Source organism: Taudactylus pleione, unplaced genomic scaffold (genome assembly GCF_031769625.1).
Source record: "Taudactylus pleione unplaced genomic scaffold, aTauple2 ptg000541l, whole genome shotgun sequence".
Classification (NCBI taxonomy): domain Eukaryota; kingdom Metazoa; phylum Chordata; class Amphibia; order Anura; family Myobatrachidae; genus Taudactylus; species Taudactylus pleione.
Genome location: NW_028284943.1, coordinates 2,401,733 through 2,426,725, shown reverse-complemented (window position 1 = coordinate 2,426,725; position 24,993 = coordinate 2,401,733). Strand labels below are relative to the sequence as shown.

Genomic DNA, 24,993 nt, shown 5'->3' with positions numbered 1-24,993 from the left:
AGATGCACATAACGCACACATATACATATATATATATATATGTACACAGACGCTCATATGCGTATGCACATACTTACACATGGATGCTCATCTATATATATTGAGGTACATACACACAGACGCACATTTGCTATTTCAATACACAGATGCACATATGCGAACACATGCATGTATGATGGTTCCCACACATTATAGTTAATAACCTGAGTTATTAAAGGTATTATTATCTAATAATTATGATGTAATATGTACTTAAAAGAGATCTAAGGTTCAGAGTACAGTGGACATGTCATGTTTGGTAACATACTAAATCCCTGTTTATTTGCAGACATCCGTTTCTATCGGCAAAGGAGTTGCATCATGCGTCCGTTAGTTATGGATGATAGGGAGTTATTGTATAGAATGTTATTACTTATGTGCAGTGTTGGAGCCAGTTATAACCAGTTGTTTGGCGGGAAACTACACGTTGGAAAATTGAGCCATACCCTTGATGACACCATATGAACTGACCAATGGCCAGATTGATCAGAAGCAAGAGCCAATGAGAACCTGTAAATTTGTCCCTTTGTAAACTCTGAAACCTGTAAGGTATATAAGCTGTGTCCTGACCTCAGTGTACACACATCTTCTAGCGACCGCAGACGTCTGGATTGATGACTGTATATAGGGACCAGTGCGCATGCGTATATATCGGCTGTACTTTTTCATTGCTTTTTACTCTAATTGTTAAATCTTACATCGTGTTATCCCTTTTACATAAATAACTTTTTGTGCTTTGGAACCACACAATTGGACTGGAAAGCAATTCTTTCTTAAGTGACTTGCAGCGCTAAATAGCAACTTATAGGAAACAATACCACCATCTAAGGGACACAATACTATTTGCGTAGTGGTTGACCATTTTTCAAAGATGGCCCACTTCATTCCTTTAACTGGCTTCCCATTCGCTCCTCAGCTGGCAAAGGTGTTTATCCAAGAGATCTTCAGACTTCATAGCTTGCCTAAAGAGACCATACCATGGGGTACAATTTGAGGCAAGATTTTGGATGGCTCTCTGTGGTTCTTGTGGGATAACATTTAAGGTTTCATCAGCCTATCACCCTCAGACCAATGGCCAGACTGAAAGGGTGAACCAGGAAGTGGAAACTTTTTGTTAAACTCTCCGTATCCTCCTCTCAAGATGACTGGGTTGATTTATTACCTTGGGCAGAGTTTGCCCACAATTTTAGGTACCACTCCATTCTTCACTGTTTATGGTAGACACCCTCGAGTGCCCGATTTTCAAGACTTACCACCCATGGAAGTTCCTGCCGTTACCAAGTTGGTTGATTATTTTTCAAATTTGTGGAAGGATGTTCATTGTTCTTTAAAAAGGACCTCCTGTGACTACAAAAGATTTGCAGACAGAAAACATCTTGATGTTTCCCTCCTGAGAGTTGGGGACAGGGAATGGCTATCTTCCAAGAACATTCGCCTGAAAGTACCAAGTATGAAGTTAGCACCACGCTTCAACAGACCTTACCGCATTCTTAAGATAATCAATCCTGTGGTTTACAGGTTTCAGAGTTAACAAAGGGACAAATTGACAGGTTCTCATTGGTTCTTGCTTCTGGTCAATCTGGTCATTGGTCCGTTCATACGGTGTCATCAGGGGTATGGCTCAGTCCTCCAACGATCACATTGTGTAGCTTCCCGCCAAACAACTGGTTAAAACTGGCTACAACACTGCATACAAGTTATAACATTCTATTCAATAACTCCCTATCATCCATAACTAGTCGACGCATGATGCGACTTCTTTGCCGATAGAAACCGATGTCTGCAAATAAACAGGGATTTAGTATGATACCAAACATGACATGTCCACTGTATTCTGAACCTTAGATCTCCTTTAAGTACATCCCACATCATAATTATTAGATAACAATACCTTTAATAACCCAGGTTATTGACTATAATATGCGGGAACCATTTTATATGTATGCGTTCACATATGTGCGTCTGTGTATTGAAATAGGAAATGTCTCAGTATGTATTTGAATACGCATATGAGCGTCTATGTGTACATATGTGAATATACATATGAATGTGTATATATATATATATATATATATGTGTGTGTGTGTGCGTTATGTGCGTCAGTGTATGTGTATTATGGATTCGTATCTGTGTGCACTGGATTGCACCGATGCTAAGTAGCATCCTAGTAACACGTCATCCGACCATAGACGACTATATTGTCAGATAATAATTGTACAGCGATCATATCCAATTATTTGACTTTGACAGTCCACCCTTTGATAGCAAACATAAAACTATCACATTCTATTCTTAGCCTATTTAGTCATGCATAATAAATTATTATCTAATGTTCTATATGGTATGACACAAGTAGGTAATTGAACCGTCAATAGTGCACCTCAGGAAAGGGTAAAACAACCCTTATACGCACTCAGCGGATCTATAAGGGACCATTGGTAGGATGTGGGACTTCATCAAACCTATAAAGGAAGTTTGGGGGAATTGCGACTACATTATCTATGATGTTTAACGGAACATTTACAATATATTTTATTATTGTTGATTTTAGAATTGAACCTCTATATACCCCTGCCTGTACCTTCTAAAATCCTACCTATAAACCTCTAAGGATGACGCTAATTTGCGTACGCAGTCATACCATAAATAAAGACTTAGACGTGGAATCTGTGGTTCCAAAGCACAAGTGTTATTCAGGTAAAAGTTCGGACAGTTACACACAATTGATCAAGACACAATTTAGGCGCAAAAGGAAAATTATACAGACCCAAGTACAGTATACATACGCAGGCACTTCCAGACCCGGAGATAGGCATCAGCAAGAGACCTCTAGTCATACAGTGTTCAGCATGAAGACTGAGAACCAGCGTTCATGCACACATATTTATACCCCCTCAGAATAAACAGGACAATAGGGAAGTTTGTTGCTGGTGTCATTGGTTCCCAGGGCAGAAGCATCTGTTACAGCACATTTAACAGGCTAGTTCAAATAGACTCTCCCTGCCTCTAACAGCTGGGGATCTTCCTCTTCACGCCCCCTGCAACATCCTAACAGCTGTTCCTAAAATATACATTTTGTTGCTTGTAGGCTCTGCGTTCCATAACTCGAGAATGCATGATGCGATCTCCCCACCGATAACACCGGAATACTGTAAAAAGAGTACGCATCAGTACAACTCCAAACACGACTTGTTTAGCATGTATAATACCTTAGTTATCAAATATCTTTATTTCTCAGCATTTAAACTAACTGAACCAACTTAAATCATACACTTTAAAGCTTATTAAACCTTATGTGTGAATATGTAATGTGTGAGTATTCGGGGTTTGATATAAAGACATATTAATGTGTGTATGAAGATGGGTTCACTTTAGCAGTGTGACATGCTGAGCCAGATAGTTCCACATGCCCTCTGTCAGCAGGCCCCCACCTTTCCTGTGTTCAAAGGAAACTGTGTTATCATCTCAAGCTGTGAAGTTGGGGCCATCCTGTCTGTGTGTGGGGCTAAAACCTGTTTAGGATTCAGACAAATCCAGTTGTGTAGATCAATGCCTGGATTATTACAATTGCCACAACTATACTTTGACTGCATCCAGGGATTCCCAATTTGTATGTAAAAATACCCATTGTCTATTCTATTTACTTTTACTCAGGAAGCTTGTTCTTCCAGTTGCCCTTGGTAGATTAACAAAAACATTGCCATCTGTTCTTAGCTCCTGAGTTGTAACTTGAAGTGACGCTGGTCACAAAATGGCGTCTTGCAGATTCTTGTTTCTAAAATGGAGTCTAGCCGCCATTTGCAAGATGGCGTCGTGCACGCTTCAATTTTAAACTGATCTTGTCTCAGCCAATAATCCAGTTTTGACAGTCCATCCTTTGATAGCGAACAACATGCTATCACAATCTGCTATTAGAATTTAATTTAGGCTTACATTTACATATAATTTAGTGTTATCATGGGATGGCACAAGGTGGTTCTTAATCCATAAATAATGTGTCTCTGAGTGGGGACATAAAACTACTATTATACGCACACCACGGATCTTGGAAGATCATGTGAAAGGTGTGGGGATGCACCAGTCTTATAAAAGCAGTCTTGAAGGGGAATTTAGACTTTACATTATTTGGGGTGGGTTTTTAAAAAAAAAAAATAACATTTCAATAATACATTTTTTTATGCATGGCTAAATATAATACATTAAATTATGGTATTTCCTAGCTCAGGGTTGTAATGCAGTTCTGTATTTACCTCGGTATTCATACTGGCCACTATCATAATTTCATTCTTTCGTTTTACTCTGTTTTTACATTTTCCACACTTCAACACAATAGGAACACACCGGACGCATCATATTTCTTTTGCCTCTGTGTTCATATTGTGTGTGAAGATAGGGTGATGGTGTGTTTTTATGTATACCCAGCATTTCAACATGTGTGAGGGTCATAACTTCTGGAAGTATTTTTCCCAAATAACATAACAATTACAATACTAAAATTGGTCAGACACTCCCCTGATTGGCATTGCACTCCTCCTGACTCCACTCCATCAGCACTGCCATCAGCTCCCATTTCCTCAATCGGTCCTCCATCACAGACACTGAGTATCCCCAAACAGATCATCACGACAAAACTCTGGAAAGAAAAAGAACTAGGATGACAACAGCAGACAACTCCATTGCTGGAAGCACTGATCTACACATTTCTTTAGCTCAGATATCTCACCGTCACCTTTTCAATCCTTCCAGCACAAGCTCGCAATCGACAGGTCCACGTTATTGGCCTTATCTCCGCCTTGTATCTCCACCGGTTGGTTAACCTCCCTATAGTGAGTGGAATGGACCCACATATATTCCCCGGCCACCCTTTGAGGATGTTGTATCATCAGATACGGACCTTTCCACCGATCAGTCAAACAACCTGAGCTAAAAAAAAATTCTTCCAGATTTGACATCATGACAGGCTGCATTAGACATGTTAGTTAATAACACTTTCAATTTCGGTTATTCTCATTCATCTTCGTGAGACCCTGCACAGTAACCTCATTGTCATATTTTCACATGAGGCTGTCTGTTTGAACAGTATCTCAAAGGGGGGGGGCAAATAAAGGAAAAGACAGTCTGGGATAATCTTAGTGTTGTTACCCATCATCTTACACATGTTCTTGGAAACGTCACCTGTAAAATAAGTCCCCCTATCATTTTTAATAATTCTAGGGATATAGTATCTGCATACAGGTTCCTGCAATTAAATCTTGTTATTAATAGCTACTGCTCTAAATAATGTCTGTGCCACTGGGTTGGATAGTATTCCGAGTAGTCGACCTCAGCCTGGCATGGCTGCCGTTTATCCTTAGCAACCTTGCATCCTATGAGTGGGAGATAAAGCACAACAGTTTAATATAATTTAAACATGACCTAAAATACAACAATAAATCGTCCACATTTTACATTAGAACAGATACTTTGGCAGGTTGAAAAGATTGTAAACAGTCATATAAGGCCTGGGAGAAGATACTGGGGTTACCTATGAACCCATGGGAAACTCGTGTTCCTGTGTGGTGTTCTTCACTTTGCAGTACTTACTTATGTGTCCCACTTGGTGACAGTTAAAACATAATTTTGAACGGGGTGGATGAAAAGATTGTTGTGGGATTTGAGCAAGAGGGAAAGGTGGTGGGTATGGGTAAAGATAGAGAGGGTAAGGATATTGTGGGGGATATGAGTATGGGACCTGTGGTTGTGTATGATATGTGGGGTAAGGATGTGTTTGCTGTTGTGTGGGATTGGTGAGGACGTGTAATTGTTCAGGTGCAGGTGTGTGTGTGGGTGCAGGTGTGTCGGTTGGCTGTGATGTTATTGTCATTCCTTCCAGAGCTTAGATACTGACAGCCATTAGTTTTTCGCCCTGGGTCTCTCTCTTCTTTGTGATATTTTTATCATGTTCTATGGCAGACTCTATGAGGTTATCTATTGTAAGTCCCCTCCAGCCAGGCTGTGAGGTCTGAGCCCGAGTCTTTAAGTCGTCTCTCAGACCGTCCATGAGTACCGTGACTATCATTCCCCTGTGGTGAGTGCTATCTTTAATATCTTCTCACCACACGCCAATCTTTATTAGTGGGCTCATGTGAACTACCCAAATTTCTCAAAAATCTTTGACATTTGGCTAATTCCTTTTTGGGATCGGGGAAATCATTTATGATGGAATTTAGTTCTGCTCTTGTCCAAGGACAATGCATTACTACTTCCCTCGTGGGCACTATACCGTTCGCATCTGCATTTCCATTTGGAACAGTTATTGTCCGAATGGGATGCAGACCGGCAGCGTTGCTACCTCTGAACTGGTTACCTGGCTGGGGGTTTAATCTGCTGCTGCTAAATATGGTATTAACAACTTCCTCTACTGGTGCAGAGTGTGTTAACACTTCCCTTGCTGTTACCAATGGAGATGGCAGCACCACCCGTGATTGTGGTGATGCAGCATCTATCATCTGCACAGCATGGGAAATGGCAGACATTACAATAGGCTCATCATCCGCATCATGAACATTTTCTTTATAGTTGCTTAAGAGAGGGTACAAGTTGCTTGTTACATTTTTATGGGTATTTTTGGTAACTGTACTTGCACCTCCATCCACATAAGGTGGGGGAGGGGAGCGTGAACTGCTGGCAATACTCTCCACGATGCTACCTTGCCGCACGTGCGCGCCATTTTGCGGCTCGCCCGTATTGCAATACAGCGTCGCAGATGTATTTTCTGGCAATGTGCTCACGACGCTAGTTTGCGTTGTTTGCACTTTTTTAAGCCACGCATCCCCTTCATGTTGCCACAGTTTTAAACATTCAAAATATTTAACCTTTTTCTCTCGGGAGCGCATCAAACTGATGTGATCCCGGACATTCTCTAATACATCCTTATCAAAACTACCAATTCTGGGAAACGGTCTAACACTCTTCCTCATCATATTAAACCATAAATCACAATACCTTATTGCATAAGTACCGTACTTGGTATGCATGATACGACGGGCCGATCCGATCAGCTCCTCCATTAGCAGCACATCATGCCTAACATCTCTACTGTTTGCGTGGCTCCCATTCTGAGACAACTCCTACGCTTTTCAATAAAGATTTAGACCGGTGAAAGACAATCAAGACACTTTCACTCACCTGTGGACGATTTAAGTCGGCGGCGCACACACACCTGGATAAGATTTAGTAAGGCAACTTCCACACCTGGATAAGATTTGAAAAAGGCAAATTCCACACCCGGACAAGATTTAGTAAGGCGACTTCCACACCTATGAGAGTTTATATGTCGGCTACTCTCACGCACCTCTCTACAACAAAGACAACATGTACACCTGCTACTGTGTATAGCTGCTAGACTAACCCTTGCACCTAGCCTTTAAGGATCATATGATACCCTTAACTTTGTTCAACAAATATTCACTGTTACACACTTTTTTCCTGCGCTGAAAAATACACGTTAACCCAGATATTGGTAATAGAAAAAAAATATAAACCTCAATGGCTTTGTTCAAACATGTGGCAGCACAACCGGAAGTACATATACGCTATTGTGCGACCAGCCACATACACAATAATGCGACTACCGCACAACCGTATAATTACTTTTTTTAACTGCGTACACAAAAATGCGTCTCAGTCGCGTACTCAATACTGCGGCACCCCTCTAAGCGTTAGGTTCTATCAACAAAGGAAAACAAACTTTTTCCTTTCTTGTCCCTAGATTCTAGTCAGCTTCCTTGGCTCACATGAAAACGGATAGCGATCTTTCAGCACAAAGCGGTTACAGGAAAACCCTGTATGTGGCCACTCCACCCTTTGCTGAGATATCGCTAGACGTATGTACCGTGTGAGTAGGTAAGTGAGCCCCCATCTGTTGATTTTAGAATTGAACCTCTATATACCCCTGCCTGTACCTTCTAAAATCCTACCTATAAACCTCTAAGGATGACGCTAATTTGCGTACGCAGTCATACCATAAATAAAGACTTAGACGTGGAATCTGTGGTTCCAAAGCACAAGTGTTATTCAGGTAAAAGTTCAGAAAGTTACACGCAATTTCAAGATCAAGACACAATTTAGGCGCAAAAGGAAAATTATACAGACCCAAGTACAGTATACATACGCAGGCGCTTCCGGACCCGGAGATAGGCATCAGCAAGAGACCCCTAGTCATACAGCATTCAGCACGAAGACTGAGAACCAGCGTTCGTGCACACATATTTATACATTCCCAGAATAAACAGGACAATAGGGAAGTTTGTTGCTGGTATCATTGGTTCCCAGGGGAGAAGCATCTGTTACAGCACATTTAACAGGCTAGTTCAAATAGACTCTCCCTGCCTCTAACAGCTGGGGATCTTCCTCTTCACGCCCCCTGCAACATCCTAACAGCTGTTCCTAAAATATACATTTTGTTGCTTGTAGGCTCTGCGTTCCATAATTCGAGAATGCATGATGCGATCTCCCCACCGATAACACCGGAATACTGTAAAAAGAGTATGCATCAGTACAACTCCAAACACGACTTGTTTAGCATGTATAATACCTTAGTTATCAAATATCTTTATTTCTCAGCATTTAAACTAACTGAACCAACTTAAATCATACACTTTAAAGCTTATTAAACCGTATGTGTGAATATGTAATGTGTGATTATTCGGGGTTTGATATAAAGACGTATTAATGTGTGTATGAAGATGGGTGCACTTAGCAGTGTGACATGCTGAGCCAGATAGTTCCACATGCCCTCTGTCAGCAGGCCCCCACCTTTCCTGTGTTCAAAGGAAACTGTGTTATCATCTCAAGCTATGAAGCTGGGGCCATCCTGTCTGTGTGTGGGGCTAAGGCTTGGATTATTACAATTGCCACAACTATACTTTGTCTGCATCCAGGGATTCCCAATTTGTATGTAAAAATACCCATTGTCTATTCTATTTACTTTTACTCAGGAAGCTTGTTCTTCCAGTTGCCCTTGGTAGATTAACAAACACATTGCCATCTGTTCTTAGCTCCTGAGTTGTAACTTGGAGTGACGCTGGTCACAAAATGGAGTCTTGCAGATTCTTGTTTCTAAAATGGAGTTTAGCTGCCATTTGCAAGATGGCGTCGCGCATGCTTCAATTTTAAACTGATCTTGTCTCAGCCAATAATCCAGTTTTGACATTATACAGGGCCAAGCCTATTCACATGTTATTATCTGATGGTACATTCAATTTCAGGATTGTAATGCAGTTCTTTATCAACCTTAGTACCTATACCACCACCACTCACCTCCACATGGTTTAACCATTTCTCATTTCTCCACATGGGTTTAACCATTTAACCTCAGTCTCATACAAGGAAGTATTATGGTCCTTCCAAAATTCCCATTTCAGTTGTAGGATTTCATCCATTTTCTGCTCAATCACCTCCTTTGGATCATCTGTACTATTGGTGATGTATGTGCAACATTTTACTACATACTGAGTTTCTAAGGTTACACAGTACCCACCCGTTACAGCCGTGACATAATTCAAAACCATCCTGTATTGCACAAGTTCTTTCTTGTAGACTTGCAATTCCTTACCAGTAAACCTGAAGGTGTCATCATACATCTCAGTGATATTATGAATCAGATTTGCCAACGCTTGGATGTACCTATAATTTATAACTCCTCTGGCCGTACGGGTGATATCTAAGGCGATGAGGAATTGAATCCCGGTGGATTCCTGTATCAAACTTGAGGCTAAGGGGTCTCCTCTGTCTATGAGGTGCCTTTTAAAAACGTGTTCATAATGAGTGTGGGTATAAGGAGGGGGGAGTGGTGGTGAATATCTATCATTTTATCATGTGTAAGGGTCATGATTTCTGGTAATACCCTTCCAAGATAGCATAAACCTTCAGAGTTCGGAGAAAGCCACTTGTACGCTTTCCTTCCGCATATGAAATACACATCATCTGGGAGAATGTAAGGAACAGAATGCATCATTATCATTGAACACATTATTCTGACAAAGAATCCTGCCCCCATTTCCCCCATTTGACTGGTACATGTTTCTGGTTGTATAATATTTGCACAGTACCCTAATGATACTCTGCCAACCATTACTTTGTCGTATCTACGCGTGTACCTATACCGGAAGTATCTCCCATTTGCAATAATTCTGCGTATAAGTTCAGAATCGATAGGTTCATTATCAGCTCTGTGTGAATAGGTCATTGTCTGATTGTTCCAGAACACCTCCCAATTTCCTGGTTTTCTGAAATTTGTGATATTTAAGCATACCAGGGATCTATCTACATGGTATTGGTGGACCTTAAGACTAGGGGGTCTAGATATATTACATTTCTTGTCCACCGGTCTTCCCCCATGTAATTCAAGTACCTCTGCTAACTTTAATGGGTATGGCACTAATCCTGATTTACTCTGTCCTTGAGGTACTTGTGAGCACACCCAACATTCTGTTTGGTTTAGAACCTTAACCACTAAGGAATGGTAATCCTCTAAAGGATGCTCGCCCAAATACAGATTGCTCTTGGACTGGCATTGTTGGATGCATTTCTCATCAACTAGGGATCCACAGTACTCACAAATACAATAATCCTCAGACAATAGCCCCTCACACTGTCTCCGAGTTCCATGGCTAACAGATCTCTTAATGATCCCTGAACTGAGTTTGACCATAGGTTGCCCTGATCGTTCTATTGCTCTCTCCGCTGACTCCACTCTATTGACATTACTATCGGCCTCACTCTCCGTCATCTGTCCTCCATCATAGAAATAGGAAATCCTGAAACAAATAAGAATGAGAAGAACCCTGGAACAAGAAAAAGAAACAGATCGCCACTCTATTGCTGGACTAGTAATCTGTACACGTCTCAGGCTCCGGTTTTTTCACTGCAGTCTTTAGTTTTTCCCGGAACTGGCTCACAATTGACAGGTCCGCATTGTCTGTCTTGACTTTGCCTTGTACCTCCTTCAGGTGGTTGACCTTTCTGCAATGAGTGGAATGGACCCAGGTATCTCTTTCTGCTACCTTCAAAGATGTGGTACTTGTCATCAACAAATGGTAAGAACCTTCCCAGCGGTCTGTCAAACAACCTGAGCATAAGAAATTTTGGATCATAACATATTCTCCAGGTTCAACATCATGACAGTTTGTTTCTGGCATATCAGGTAACAACATTTTCAGTTTCTGTTGCTGTTGTTTCAGCTGTCTACTCATTTTTATAAGATATTGCACAGTAACCTCATTATTACGCTTCAAATCATAATGTGGATTTATAATCAAATGAGGTTGCCTCCCAAACAGTATCTCAAAGGGGAACAGATTAAGAGGAGATCTGGGAGTGGTTCTGATGCTATGGAGGACGAACAGTAAGGCTTCTGGCCATCCTAATCCAGTTTCAGCTATGATCTTACTCAGTTTATTCTTAATAGTACCGTTCACTTTCTCCACCTTTGCACTGGCTTGCAGTTGGTAGGGGCTGTGAAGTCTACTATTGATTCCCATAAACTTACACATGTTCTGGAAAACATCACCAGTGAAATGAGTACCCCTATCACTTTCTATGATTCTAGGGATACCGTATCTGTATACAAACTCCTGAACAATCTTCTTAGCAGTAAAAACAGCAGTATTAGTGGCAGCTGGATCTGCCTCTACCCAATTAGAAAATACATCAGTACAAACTAATACATACTTGAGATTCCTGCAAGGTGGTAATTGAATGAAGTCAATTTGTATTACCTGAAAAGGACCATCTGTCGGAGGGACATGGGATGGCTCGGTTGGTATTGTCTTCCCGACATTTTTCCTCAAACAAGTCAGACAGGACATTGCTTTCTTTCCAGCTTGAGAAGAAAAGCCTGGTGCACACCAATATGCTCTGACCAACTTGCACATACCTTCTTTTCCCAGGTGAGTCAGACCATGCGCTGCCTCAGCCAGGCTTGGGTAGTATGCCCTGGGAGCAACAGGCCTACCTTGTCCATCTCTCCAGAGTCCAGGGGATTCCTGACCACATCCCTTCGATCTCCAGACCGCCTTTTCCTGTAGGGAACACAAATCTTGCATTTCAATTAATTTCTGCGTGTCTATTGTCTGGAAGACCATCACTTTGTTAGTAGGTATATTTATGCGTAACCCTGCCGCCCATTTGGCAGCTTCACCTGCTCTGTTATTGCCCATTGACACCGGGTCTTCTTTGCATGTGTGGGCTTTGCATTTGATGACAGCTACTGCTTTTGGTAACTGAATTTCTGTCAGAAGTCCTTTTATGTGATGTGAATGTGCTACTGGTGTGCCTGCTGCTGTCATAAAGTTCCTAAGACACCAAAGAGCCCCAATTCATGTACTACCCCGAAGGCGTACCTAGAATCAGTGTATATGTTAGCTGATTTACCTTCTGCCAACTCACACGCTCTCTTTAATGCCACCAGCTCAGCCACCAGGGCTGAGTGAGGTGGACCAAGTGGTTCAGCTTCTACAACATCCTCATCATTTACAACAGCATAACCTGTGCATAATTCTCCTGTGTCTGTCTGTCTATGACAACTCCCATCTGTGTAAAACATCAAATCTACATCTTTTAATGGTGTGTCACATATGTCTGGTCTTGCAGTAAAGGTCTGATTCAAATATTCCATACAATCATGTGTGTCAGTATACCTGCAAAACTCACCTTCAACCAGAAACTCACCTTCCTCCACCCTTTTTGCATCTCGAGGCACATATGGTAAGTATGTTGCTGGATTTAACATATTGCACCGTTTAATGGTAATATTTGCAGGTGCCATCAGAGCTAGTTCCCATTTCGTGAACCTTGCTGAAGAGACATGTCTGGTTTGGGCAGAATTTAACAAAGCAGATACTGCATGCGGTGTATAGACAGTTGTATCATCCTAATACTACGTACTCGCTCTTATTTACCAGAAGAGCAGTTGCAGCTACACTTCTTAAACATGTCAGGAGTGATCTTGCTACAGTGTCCAATTGTGCACTGTAGTATGCTACAGGTCTGCTAGCGACACCGTGTTTCTGTGTGAGAACACCTGCTGCGCAGCCATCAGCTTCCGTACAATATAACTCAAAGGGTTTTTCATAATCTGATATTCCTAAGGCAGGTGCTCTTGTCAGACTATCCTTAAGGTTAAGGAAAGCCTGCTCTGTTTCCTCAGTGTGTATGACATGGTCGGGTTTTGAGGATGAAAGTCCTGCAATGGTAATGCCAAAATAGAAAAACCTGGGATCCACGTCATGCAATATCCACACATGCCCAAGAAGGTACGGATTTGCTGCTGGTTTGGCGGTAGTGTCATGGTCTGTATGGCTTGAATTCTGTCCGTTGTCAAGTGTCTTAGCCCCTGGGTTAGACAGTGTCCCAAGTATTTGACCTTAGTCTGGCATGGCTGTAATTTCTCCTTTGCAACCTTGTGCCCTGTTTGTGAAAGATGAAGCAACAACAGTTTAGTATCATTAAACATGACATAAACGAATCAGAGCACAACAACAAATCATCTACATATTGAATGAGGACAGACCCAATGCTTGGTTGAAAAGATTGCAATACTGGGGCTATCCATGAAACCGTGGGGCAATCGTGTCCATGTACCTCTCTGTAGGAGAATGCAAATAGATATTGACAGTCAGGGTGAAGAGTAACAGAGAAGAATGCAGAAAATAAATCAATGACAGTGAAATGAGTAGCAGAGGGTGGAATCTGCATGAGGATGACAGCTGGATTGGGCACTACGGGGAATTGGCTTTCAACAACTTTATTAACCCCCCTAAGATCCTGTTCTAATCTATAGCCCCTCCCACCAGCCTTCTTCACTGGAAAAATGGGACTGTTGGCTGGACTAGCTGTGCAAATTAAAATTCCTTGTTGCAATAACCACGCAATTATGGGATACACCCCTAGCTCCACCTCAGGTTTTAATGGGTACTGAGGGATTTTTGGAGCCTGCCTACCACTCTTCAAGTTAACCATTTCAGGGTCTACATTTGCCATCAATCCAGTGTCCTGTCCATCTTTGGTCCAGAGGGAACCCGGTATTTGCAATAACATCTCTTTTACCTGAAATGGACTTGGTTCTAGAATGGCAGAGTGCAACATTAATCTTTGTGGTGTGTCCAATATATCCTATATCTCATGTGCAACCTTTTCCGGTATATCTAGGAATATACCATCAGGGGTACAGTATATGAGACATCCCATTTTACACAGCAAATCCCTTCCCATCAGGTTAGTAGGAACCGCCGCTGCCAGGAGAAAGGAATGCTTGGTTTGCAGCGGCCCGATAGTAACCTCTGCAGATCTCGTTAAAGGGTAATGCTGTACCCTCCCCATTACTCCCATTGCTGGTATGGTCTTGTTGGTAACCTGTAAATTAAATGGAAAAGTTATCACGGATCTGGTCGCCCCTGTATCTACAAGAAAAGTGTGTTTAGTACCAGATATATCAACTGTAATTGTATGTTCTTCCCTAGTATTCTCAGTTAACCTGACTGGCTGTAGACTACAGGTATGACCTGACCCCTAGCACTGACTATCCTCCAGCAGAGTGTTTGCTGTCACTATGTGAGCGGGTAACTGCTGGAAATTTCCTGAATCTTGCGAGTGCCCTCTCTGAGTGTACGTAGGTGGTCCCTTCTTAGGTGGCCCCCAATTTCTCGATTTACAGTCCCTCTGTAGGTGTCCTTCTTTATTGCAATTATAACACCTTACTGTATAACTTCGTTGTTTGTATGTGTTTTAATTATGTGACTGTGTAGGTAATCCCTCTAAAGCCTGACTGCTCACTGCCATTAACTTCTCACTCTGTGCCTCTTTCCTTTTGGAAATGTTCTTATCATGTTCTATGGCAGATTCTCTAAGTGCATCTACAGTAATTCCTCTCCAGTTAGGTAGAGAGGTTTGCACCCTGGTCTTTAGATTATCTTTGAGACCATCCATTAGTACCGTAACAGCTACTTCCCTGTGGTGTGCATCATCTTTAATATCTGCTATCCCTGTGTACTGGGTTATTGTTAGCAGCGCTCTGGTGAAATAATCTGCTGCAGATTCGCTATCTTTTTGTTTAATAGTGAAAATTTTACTCCAGTTCACTACCCCTGGAAAATATATGGCCAATTGCGTGATTATACATTTTATATTTACCTGGTTATCCTCATCTGGTAAGGATTCATCCTCCTCCAATATACAATCCTTAATAAACTTTTGTACATTAGTATTGGAAGGGAGACAGGCCCTTAACACCACTCACCAATCTTTATTAGTTGGCTCATGAGCATTACCTAAATCTTTAACAAATTTCTTTCATTTGGCTAACTCTTTCCTAGGGCCTGGGAAGTCTGACATAATTGAATGCAATTCTGCTCTCATCCATGGACAATGCATTGCTGCATTCCTTATAGGAATACCATCTTTGTCCAGTTTCCCATTGGGAACTGCAATTGTACAGACAGGATGTGTACCTACCACATCACTATGTTCAGGATTAATTACTGGATTTATTGTTTCGGTACTATTGATGTTACCTCTTCTACTATGGTCTCCACTAGTCTCACCAATTTCAGCCACTGCCCCTGCTGGTTGGATCGCTCCCTTTCCTTGTCTCTGTGGAACATCTAGTATATTAACAGCATGTGCAATGGCTGAAATTACAGTAGGTTCATCATCTTCTACAACAACATTTTCCTTGAGGTGACTTAAATCAGGATACAAATTACTTGTATTTTTTATTTTTGGCATCGGCTGTACTTTCACCTGCAGCCGCATATGGCGGCGGAGGTGTGCATGCGCTCTCTTCTTTATGTGCAGTAACGCTACCTTGCAGCGTGGGTACGCTAACTGGCGGCGTGCTGCTTTGCGGCATGAGTACGCTGTTTTGTGGCATGCTACTTTACCATGTGTGTACGCTATTTTGCAGCGTGGACACTCTACTTTGCAGCGTGTGCATGCTGCCTAGCGGTGTGAGTATGCTGCTTTGCGGCGTGCATACACCACCTTGCCACGTGTTCTCCTCGTGCTGCCACAATTTAAACAATCATTATTCTTTACTCTTTTCTTCAAAGATATTACTAAAATATATGTTGTCTCTAACATTACTTACTGCCTCCGAATCGAAACTGCCAACTTTGGGAAAGGGATTCATACATCCTTTGGTCATCTTGACACATATGTCGCAGTATGCTTTAGCATACGCGCCATACTTCACATTCATTATATACCTTGCCGAACCAGTCGGCCCATCCATAAGCAGCATCTCATCGACCATCCCTAGCGACTGCTTAGCACCCATCTGGGACAATGCTTTCGCTACTTTCGCTAGGGACTTCGACCGGTGGACGAATTAAACAAGCTGCGTCCACTCACTTCCACCCGCTGTGCACAGCCGACCGCTAAGCATTTTTTTGTTAGCGTACACAACGAGGAAACCGAAAATAGCCTATGCAATTATTCTGCTTTCAGGACAAATTAACAAAGCTTTGTCCGACCGCTTCCTACTTTGAGTTACTCTCCAACAGGTAGAATTTAAGTATTCCACTTACCCTTGCCAGTGATTTCTTCCACCACACCCAATTCACAATCACGGTTCACACAACCATGCAGTCCGATCGCATTGCCCAGAGACACTAACTTATCAATGGACTTTGCAATTACAATTGGGAGTAGACCAGTTATACCTGCTATGTATACTGCTACGGCTGTCCTACCTGCCTCTTGGACACCTTGCTGGCCCTGTCTATTTTCAACAGTTCAAAAAGCAAAAACCTTCTCTCCGTTTTTCTTTTTCCTTTTCACATCACAAGCATACGTTCACATTCATATACCTTTGTTTTCTGGCCAGAAAAATGCTTTCCCCCGTGACAATACCTTTTCAGAGGTTTTAACAAGTGATAAAGATTATCTATCAAAGTGTTTGCTTAAACATGTGGCAGTCCTACAGGGATACGCTATTTGTGAATTGCCTATTGCAGCGCAAAAGTGACAATAAAAGAAACAGACTTTTCTCTCTTGTCCCTGGATTCTAATCAGCGCTCCTTAGATTACATAAAAATGGATATTCGGTTTCACAAGATAAAGTAATAAACAGGCTTTAAACAGATTGCGTTCTTACCCGTGTATGATGCGTCCACCATTTGTTGAGGAACCAAAATCCGTACGCTTTACGTAATTTCCGGTAGTGTGATATCCCAGACGAGACCCCATCATTGTTTCCTATAAGTCACTATTTAGAGCTGCAAGTCGCTTAAGAAAGAATTGCTTTCCAGTCCAATCATGTGGTTCCAAAGCACAAAAAGTTATTTATGTAAAAGGGATAACATGATGTAAGATTTAACATTTAGAGTAAAAAGCAATGAAAATAGTACAGCCGATACATACGCATGCGCACTGGTCCCTGTATACAGTCATCAATCCAGAAGTCTGCGGTCGCTAGAAGATGTGTGTACACTGAGCTCAGGACACAGCTTATATACCTTACAGGTTTCAGAGTTAACAAAGGGACAAATTGACAGGTTCTCATTGGTTCTTGCTTCTGGTCAATCTGGTCATTGGTTAGTTCACACGGTGTCATCAGGGGTATGGCTCAGTCCTCCAATGGTCACATTGTGTAGCTTCCCGCCAAACAACTGGTTAAAACTGGCTCCAACACTGCATACAAGTTATAACATTCTATTCAATAACTCCCTATCATCCATAACTAGCGGACGCATGATGCGACTTCTTTGCCGATAGAAACGGATGTCTGCAAATAAACAGGGATTTAGTATGATGCCAAACATGACATGTCCACTGTATTCTGAACCTTAGATCTCCTTTAAGTACATCTCACATCATAATTATTAGATAACAATACATTTAGTAACTCAGGTTATTAACTATAATGTGTGGGAACCATTTTATATGTATGCATTCGCATATGTGCGTCTGTGTATTGAAATAGCAAATATGTGTCAGTATGTATGTGAATATGCATATGAGCGTCTATGTGTACGTATGTAAATATACATACGAACGTCTATGTGTATATATGTGTGTGCGTTATGTGCGTCAGTATATGTGTATTATGGATTCGCATTTGTGCGCATTGGATTGCACCGACGCAAAGTAGCATCCTAGTAACACATCATCCGACCATAGACGACTATATCGTAAGATAAAAATTGTACAGTGGGGCCACGCTTGAATTGCTTTCAACTTGTTCGGATCCATCTTTAAAGAGCTTTCAGAAATGATGTGCCCAAGGAATGGATGGAGCACTCCTCGAAAAGATAGGCCCTTTGTAAATTTCAGCTCCACGCCCATGTGGACCTTAATCTGGCACTGGGCGGGGGGAAGTTTTATGACGAGTACTGAATTGCAATGTTCTATACTACCGACTGAATTCATTTAAGGCAATGTTTCATTATAAATGCAGGCAGAATACATTTATTACTTTAAAGTATATGAAAAAAATGACTTATTAATAAATACACATTTTGCAGAAAACCGTGATGTGATATGCAAATCGGGAGTCATTTTCGTGTTCAGAAGCCAAAAATCTATAAGTATCACATAACTTCATTAAAAAAGCTTATTCATCGCAGACTTGTGTTTTCGGGGTCTGATAATTAACATAATGAATAGACCCCTAAGTATCTAATATACAATATAATTATATCTATGGCAAATGGGCATGTCATTTTGAGTGTACCAGCCAAGCAGAACTGAGGTCTTGGAAACTGCACTCAATTGAAAGGTGTAATATATATGTAGCTTCATACTAAAATAATGATTGGCCGCACAGTACCTCCACTCTGGTCAGGCGAAGGCACTTTGCAACAAGTATCTTTGCTAGTTTCCCACCACACACAAAAGAGGTGCAAAAAAAAAAATTAGCAAAGGTTTTGTCCAATAACAGATAGTAATGTGCAGCATAGCCGGACATTGTTAAAGAGGGTATGAATGAAAGACAGATTTAAATACAGAGGGGGCAATTGTTTAGATGGCGGCTATTTTTTTAGGGCACCCGACGGAGCAATCCAATTTTTGCTCCATTCATGCGTGATAGTTGCTGGCACTGGCATTTCTGCTTGCGCCTTTGCATCTGTACAGCGTCCGACGACGTAGGACTGGATCTGCACATTAGGGATGTACATAAACCATTGAGTTTGCCTACATTTCTGAATTAGGCCCTATATTTTTTAACATATGAAATTATTTTCCCACGCAGAATGACTTTAGCAGCCTTCCAGAAAACACCCATGGAACCCAGATGTTCTAAATTATTATAGGGATAATTAATTCAAGCTGTTTCCAATACAGCTTTAAATTTCAGGGCAAAAGAAATTTTAGAGGGAAAACACCATTGGAAATAAGTTCCTAAAGGATAGTTACTCTGTAGAGTAATCGAAAATGGTAGCTGTTGAAGAGAGCACTCTGCGGCCTGTCTCTCTCTTTCCATCTGGGCACCAGGACCAGAGTTACACGGAGACACGACCTTCGACCTGGCAAGTGAGCTACTGCACATGCGCAGTTCTCCGCGTGTCTTCTCTCCACTGTTTCACTACTGCTGTATAATATATACATTCCGCTGCCACCACTGTATATGTATATTGTCAAAGTCAAATAATTGGATATGATTGTTGTACAATTGTTATCTGACGATCTAATCGTCTATGGTCTGACGATGTGTTTCCACGACGTTACTTTGCGTTGTGCAATCCGATTCGCTAAACTGCATATTCACAACACACATACACTGATGCACATGAACGCACACACATATAAATGTATATATACTTATATACACGGACGCTCCTATGCGTACGCACATACTTACACGTGGACGCTCATTTGTATATAGTTGCTATTGCAATACACAGATGCACATATGCGGATGCATATGTGCAAGATGGTTCCCACACATTATAGATAATAACCAGTGTTATTAAAGGTATTTTTAGCTAATAATTATGATGTAATATGTACTTAAATGAGATCTAAGGTTTAGAATATAGTGAACATGTCATGTTTGGTATCATACTAAATCCCTGTTTAACTGCAGACATCCATATCTATCGGCAAAGAAGTCGCATCATGCGTCCACTAGTTATAGATGATAGGGAGTTATTGGATAGAAATGTTATAACATGCATGTAGTGTTGTAGCTAGTTTTAACCAGTTGTTCAGCAGGAAGGTACACAAAGAGACCGTTGGAGAACTGAGCCATGCCCCTGATGACACCGTATGAATCAACCAATGACCAGATTATCCAGAAGCAAGAACCAATGGAAACTTGTCAACTAGTCCCTTTGTTAACTCTGAACTCTGTAAAGTATATAAGCTGCATCCCGATCCCTGTGTTCAAACATCCACTTTGATGATCACAGGCTTCTGGATTGATGACTGTATGCTGGGACCAGTGCGCATACATATGTATCGGCTTGTACTTTATTATTGCTTTTTACTCTAATTGTTAATTCTTACATCGTGTTACTTTTTCTTTGCATAAATAAATTTTTGTGCTTTGGAACCACACGATTGGACTGGAAAGCAATTATTTCTTAAGCGACTTGCAGCACTAAATAGTGACTAGCGACTATTGGGAATCAACAGATGGGGGTTCGGCCTTGAAGTCACGCTACCGGAAATTACTCAAAGCGACAACCGGATTTCGATACCTCAACAAAGTGTGGACGCGTCACATACGGTTAAGAACGCAATGTGTTTTGAACCTGTTTGTGTGTTGTGAAATCGAATATCCGTTCTTTGGGTGTTCTAAGGAGCGCTGATTAGAATCCAGGGACAAGAGAGAAAAGTCCGTTTCTTTTATTGTCACTTTTGCGCTGCAATAGGCGATTCGCAAATAGCGCATGCGTCTTCCCTGTAATACTGCCACATGTTTAAGCAATCATTTTGATAGATAGTCTTGTATCACTTGTTAAAACCTCTGAATAGATATTGTCACAGAGGGAAAGCATTTTTCTGGCCAGAAAACAAAGGTATATGAATGTGAACGTATGCTTGTGATGTGAAAAGGGGAAAAGAAAAACAGAAAAGGTTTTTCTACACTGTCGGAGAGAGACAGGAGAGACCCGGTAGATGCCTGATGAGGCCCAGCTACTACCGAGTAGGTATACACAGCAGGTATACCGGGCGTGAAACCGGAGGTTGTTTTTACTCGGTCAACTTACAATTGTAATCGCAAAGTCCATTGATAGGGTAGTGTTTCTGGACAATGTGATTAAACCACATGGTTGTGTAAAGAACCGTGATTGTGAAATTGGTTGTGGTGGAGGATACCCTTGGCAAGGGTAAGTGTTAAAGGAATACTTAAATTCTACCAGGGGAAAGTCAAAGTAGGAAGCGGTCGGACAAAGCTTGGTATAATTTGTCTGGAAAGCAGAATAATTGCATAGGCTATTTTCTGTTCCCTCGTTGTGCACGCTAACGGAAAAACGCTTAGCGGTCGGCGGTGCACAATGGGTGGAAGTGAGTGGATGCAACTTATTTAATTCATCCACCGTCGAAGTCCCTAGTGTAAAAAGCGAAAGCGTTGTCCCAGATGGGTGCTAAGCAGTCGCTAGGGATGGTAGAGGGAGAGCTGTTTATGAATGGGCCGATTGGATCAGCAAGGTATATAATGAATGTAAAGTATGGCGCGTATGCTAATGTGTACTGCGACATATGGGTCAAGATAACCAAAGGATGTGTGAAACCCTTTCTTAAAGTTGGCAGTTTCGATTCGGAGGTACTGAGTAATGTTAGAGATAACATATGTTTAGTCAAATCTTTGAAGAAGAGTACAGTATAATGATTGTTCAAAGTTATGGCAGCAAGAGGGGAACACGTGGCACGGTGGTGTATGTGCGTCACAAAGCAGCATACTCAGTCTGCTAGGCAGCGTGCACACGCCACAAAGTAGCATGTTTATGCCGCAAAATAGCGCACACACGTGGCATAGTAGCACACCGCAAAACAGCGTACTCATGCTGCAAAGCAAGTCGTCGCCCGGTAGAGTACCCATGCTGCAAGGTAGCGTCACTGTGCATAAAGGAGATAGTGCAAGCACACCTCGGCTGCCAAATGCGACCGCAGGTGAAAGTACAGCCAATATCAAAAATAATAAAAAATCATAATAACTTGTATCCTAATTTAAGTCCCCTCAAGGAAAATGTTTTGGTAGAAGATGATGAACCTACTGTAATTTCAGCCATTACACATGCTGTTAATAAATTAGATGTTCCACAGAGAGGAAAGGGAGTGATCCAACCAGCAGGGCCAGCAGCTGAATTGGTGAGACTAGTGGAGACCGTACTAGGAGAGGTAACACCCATAGCACCAAAACAATTCTTAATCCTGAACATAGTGATGTGGTAGGTACACATCCTGTCCGTACAATTGCAGTTCCCAATGGGAAAACGGACAAAGATGGTATAGTTCCTATAAGGAATGTAGAAATGCATTGTCCATGGACTAGAGCAGAATTACATTCAATTATGTCAGATTTCCCAGACCCTAGGAAAGAATTAGGCAAATGCCAGAAATTTGTTAAAGATTTAGGTAATGCTCATGAGCCAACTAATAAGGATTGGCGAGTGGTGTTAAGGGCCTGTCTGCCCTCCAATACGGATGTGCAGAAGTTTATTAAAGATTGTATATTGGAGGAGGATGAATCCTTGACGGATGAGGATAACCAGGTAAATATAAAACGTATAATAACACAATTGGCTGTATATTTCCCAGTGGTAAACTGGAGTAAAATTTTCCCTATTAAACAAAAGGATAGTGAATCTGCATCAAATTATTTTGTCAGAGCACTGCTAACAGTACACTGGGATAGCAGATATTAAAGATGATGTACACCACAGGGAAGTAGCTGTTAAGGTACTTATGGATGGTCTCAAAGACAATCTAAAAATAAGAGTACCTAACTGGAGAGGAATTACGGTAGATACACTTAGAGAGTCTGCCATAAAACATGACAAGAACATTTGCAGGAAGAAAGAGGCACTGAGTGAGAAGTTAATGGCAGTGAGCATTCAGGCTCTAGAGGGACCACATACACAGCCACAGTCTTACAACAATTACCAGCAACAGGGTAATACAGTAAGGTGTTTAATTGTAATAAAGAGGGACACATAAGAAGGAATTGTAGATTAAGAAATCGGGGGTCATCTAATAAGGGAACACCTAGGTACACTTAGAGAGGGCACTCACAAAATTCAGGAAATTTCCAACGGTCACCCGCTCACATAGTAACAGCCAATGCTCTGCTGGAGGATGATAGTGCTAGGGATCAGGTCATACCTGTAGTCTACAGCCAGTCAGGTTAACTGAGAATACTAGGGAAGAACCTACAATGACAGTTGATATATCTGGTACTCTATGTTCTGGATTCTTCTCTGTTCCTCTTCACCCTGACTGTCAACATATTTTTGCATTTTCCTACAGAGGGGTACAATACACATGGACATGATTGCCCCAGGGTTTCATAGATAGCCCCAGTATTTTCTCTAAGGCTTTACATGACTGTTTGCAATCTTTTCAACCAAGCAATGGGTCTGTCCTCATTCAATATGTAGATGATTTGTTGTTGTGCTCTGATTCATTTATGCCATGTTTAATTGATACTAAACTGTTGTTGCTTCATCTCTCACAAACTGGGCACAGGTTGCAAAGGACAAATTGCAGCCATGCCAGACAAGGGTCAAATACTTGGGACACTGTCTAACCCAGGGTCTATGACACTTGACAACTGACAGAATACAGGGCCTGATTCAGAGCCGAACGCTCTGACCAGAGCGCTCGCTTTGAATCAGGGCCCTCCTCCCTGAAAATGGAGCGGTCTTATGGACGCTCACATAGCTGTGGGTTACCACCCACAGCTATAGCGAGCGTCCATCATGATGGTCGCGATGGTCATGGGAATGCCTCCGTCTGGCAGTCACGCCCCCGGCACGCCCACTAAAGAGGGCATGCTGTCAATCAACATCCACAGCACGCCCCCTTTGGTGCGAGACCCGGAGCAACGGAGAGCCAGTCGCTATCCGGGTCTCGCGCATGCGCACGATGGAGCTCCCTCCGTCGTGCGCATGTGCAGTGGGGCAACATCAACCCGCTTGCGAGCATCCTGCGCTCGCAAGCGGATCTGAATGACCCCCACAGGCCATACAGAGCATGTAAAACCAGCAGCAAATCCGTACCTTCTTAGGCATGTGTGGATACTGCAGGACATGGATCCCAGGTTTTTCTATTTTGGCATTACCATTGCAGGAATTAGTTTCCTCCTCAAAACCTGACTGTGTCATACACACTGAGGAGACAGAGCAGGCTTTCCTTAACCTTAAGGATAGTCTGGCAAGAGCACCTGCCCTGGGAATACCAGATTATGAAAAACCCTTTGAGTTATTTTGTACGGAAGCTGATGGCTGCGTAGCAGGTGTCCTCACACAAAAACATGGTAATGCCAGTAGGCCCGTAGTATACTACAGTGCACAATTGGACACTGTAGCAAGATCACTCCCAACGTGTTTAAGAAGTGTAGCTGCAACTGCTCTTCTGGTAAATAAGAGCAAGGATGTAGTATTAGGGCATGATACAACTGTCTGTACACCGCATGCAGTATCTGCTTTGTTAAATTCTGCCCAAACCAGACATGTCTCTTCAGCAAGCTTTCTGAAATGGGAAATAGCTCTAATGGCACCTGCAAATATTAACATTAAAAGGTGCAATACGTTAAATCCAGCAACATACTTACCATATGTGCCTCGAGATGGACAAAGGGTGGAGGAAGGTGAGTCTCTGGTTGAAGGTGAGTTTTGCAGGTATACTGATACACACGATTGTATGGAGTATTTGAATCAGACTTCTACTGCAAGACCACACATATGTGACACACCATTAGAAAATGTAGATTTAACGTTTTACACGGATGGGAGTTGTCACAGGCAG

At 41.9% G+C, this 24,993-nt stretch overlaps 1 pseudogene; it reads right to left on the bottom strand.

The window, feature by feature from the left end:
• Positions 1-9,350: 9,350 nt before the first annotated feature.
• Positions 9,351-24,993, bottom strand: part of LOC148500880 (uncharacterized) — a 32,359-nt pseudogene continuing 16,716 nt past the window's right edge.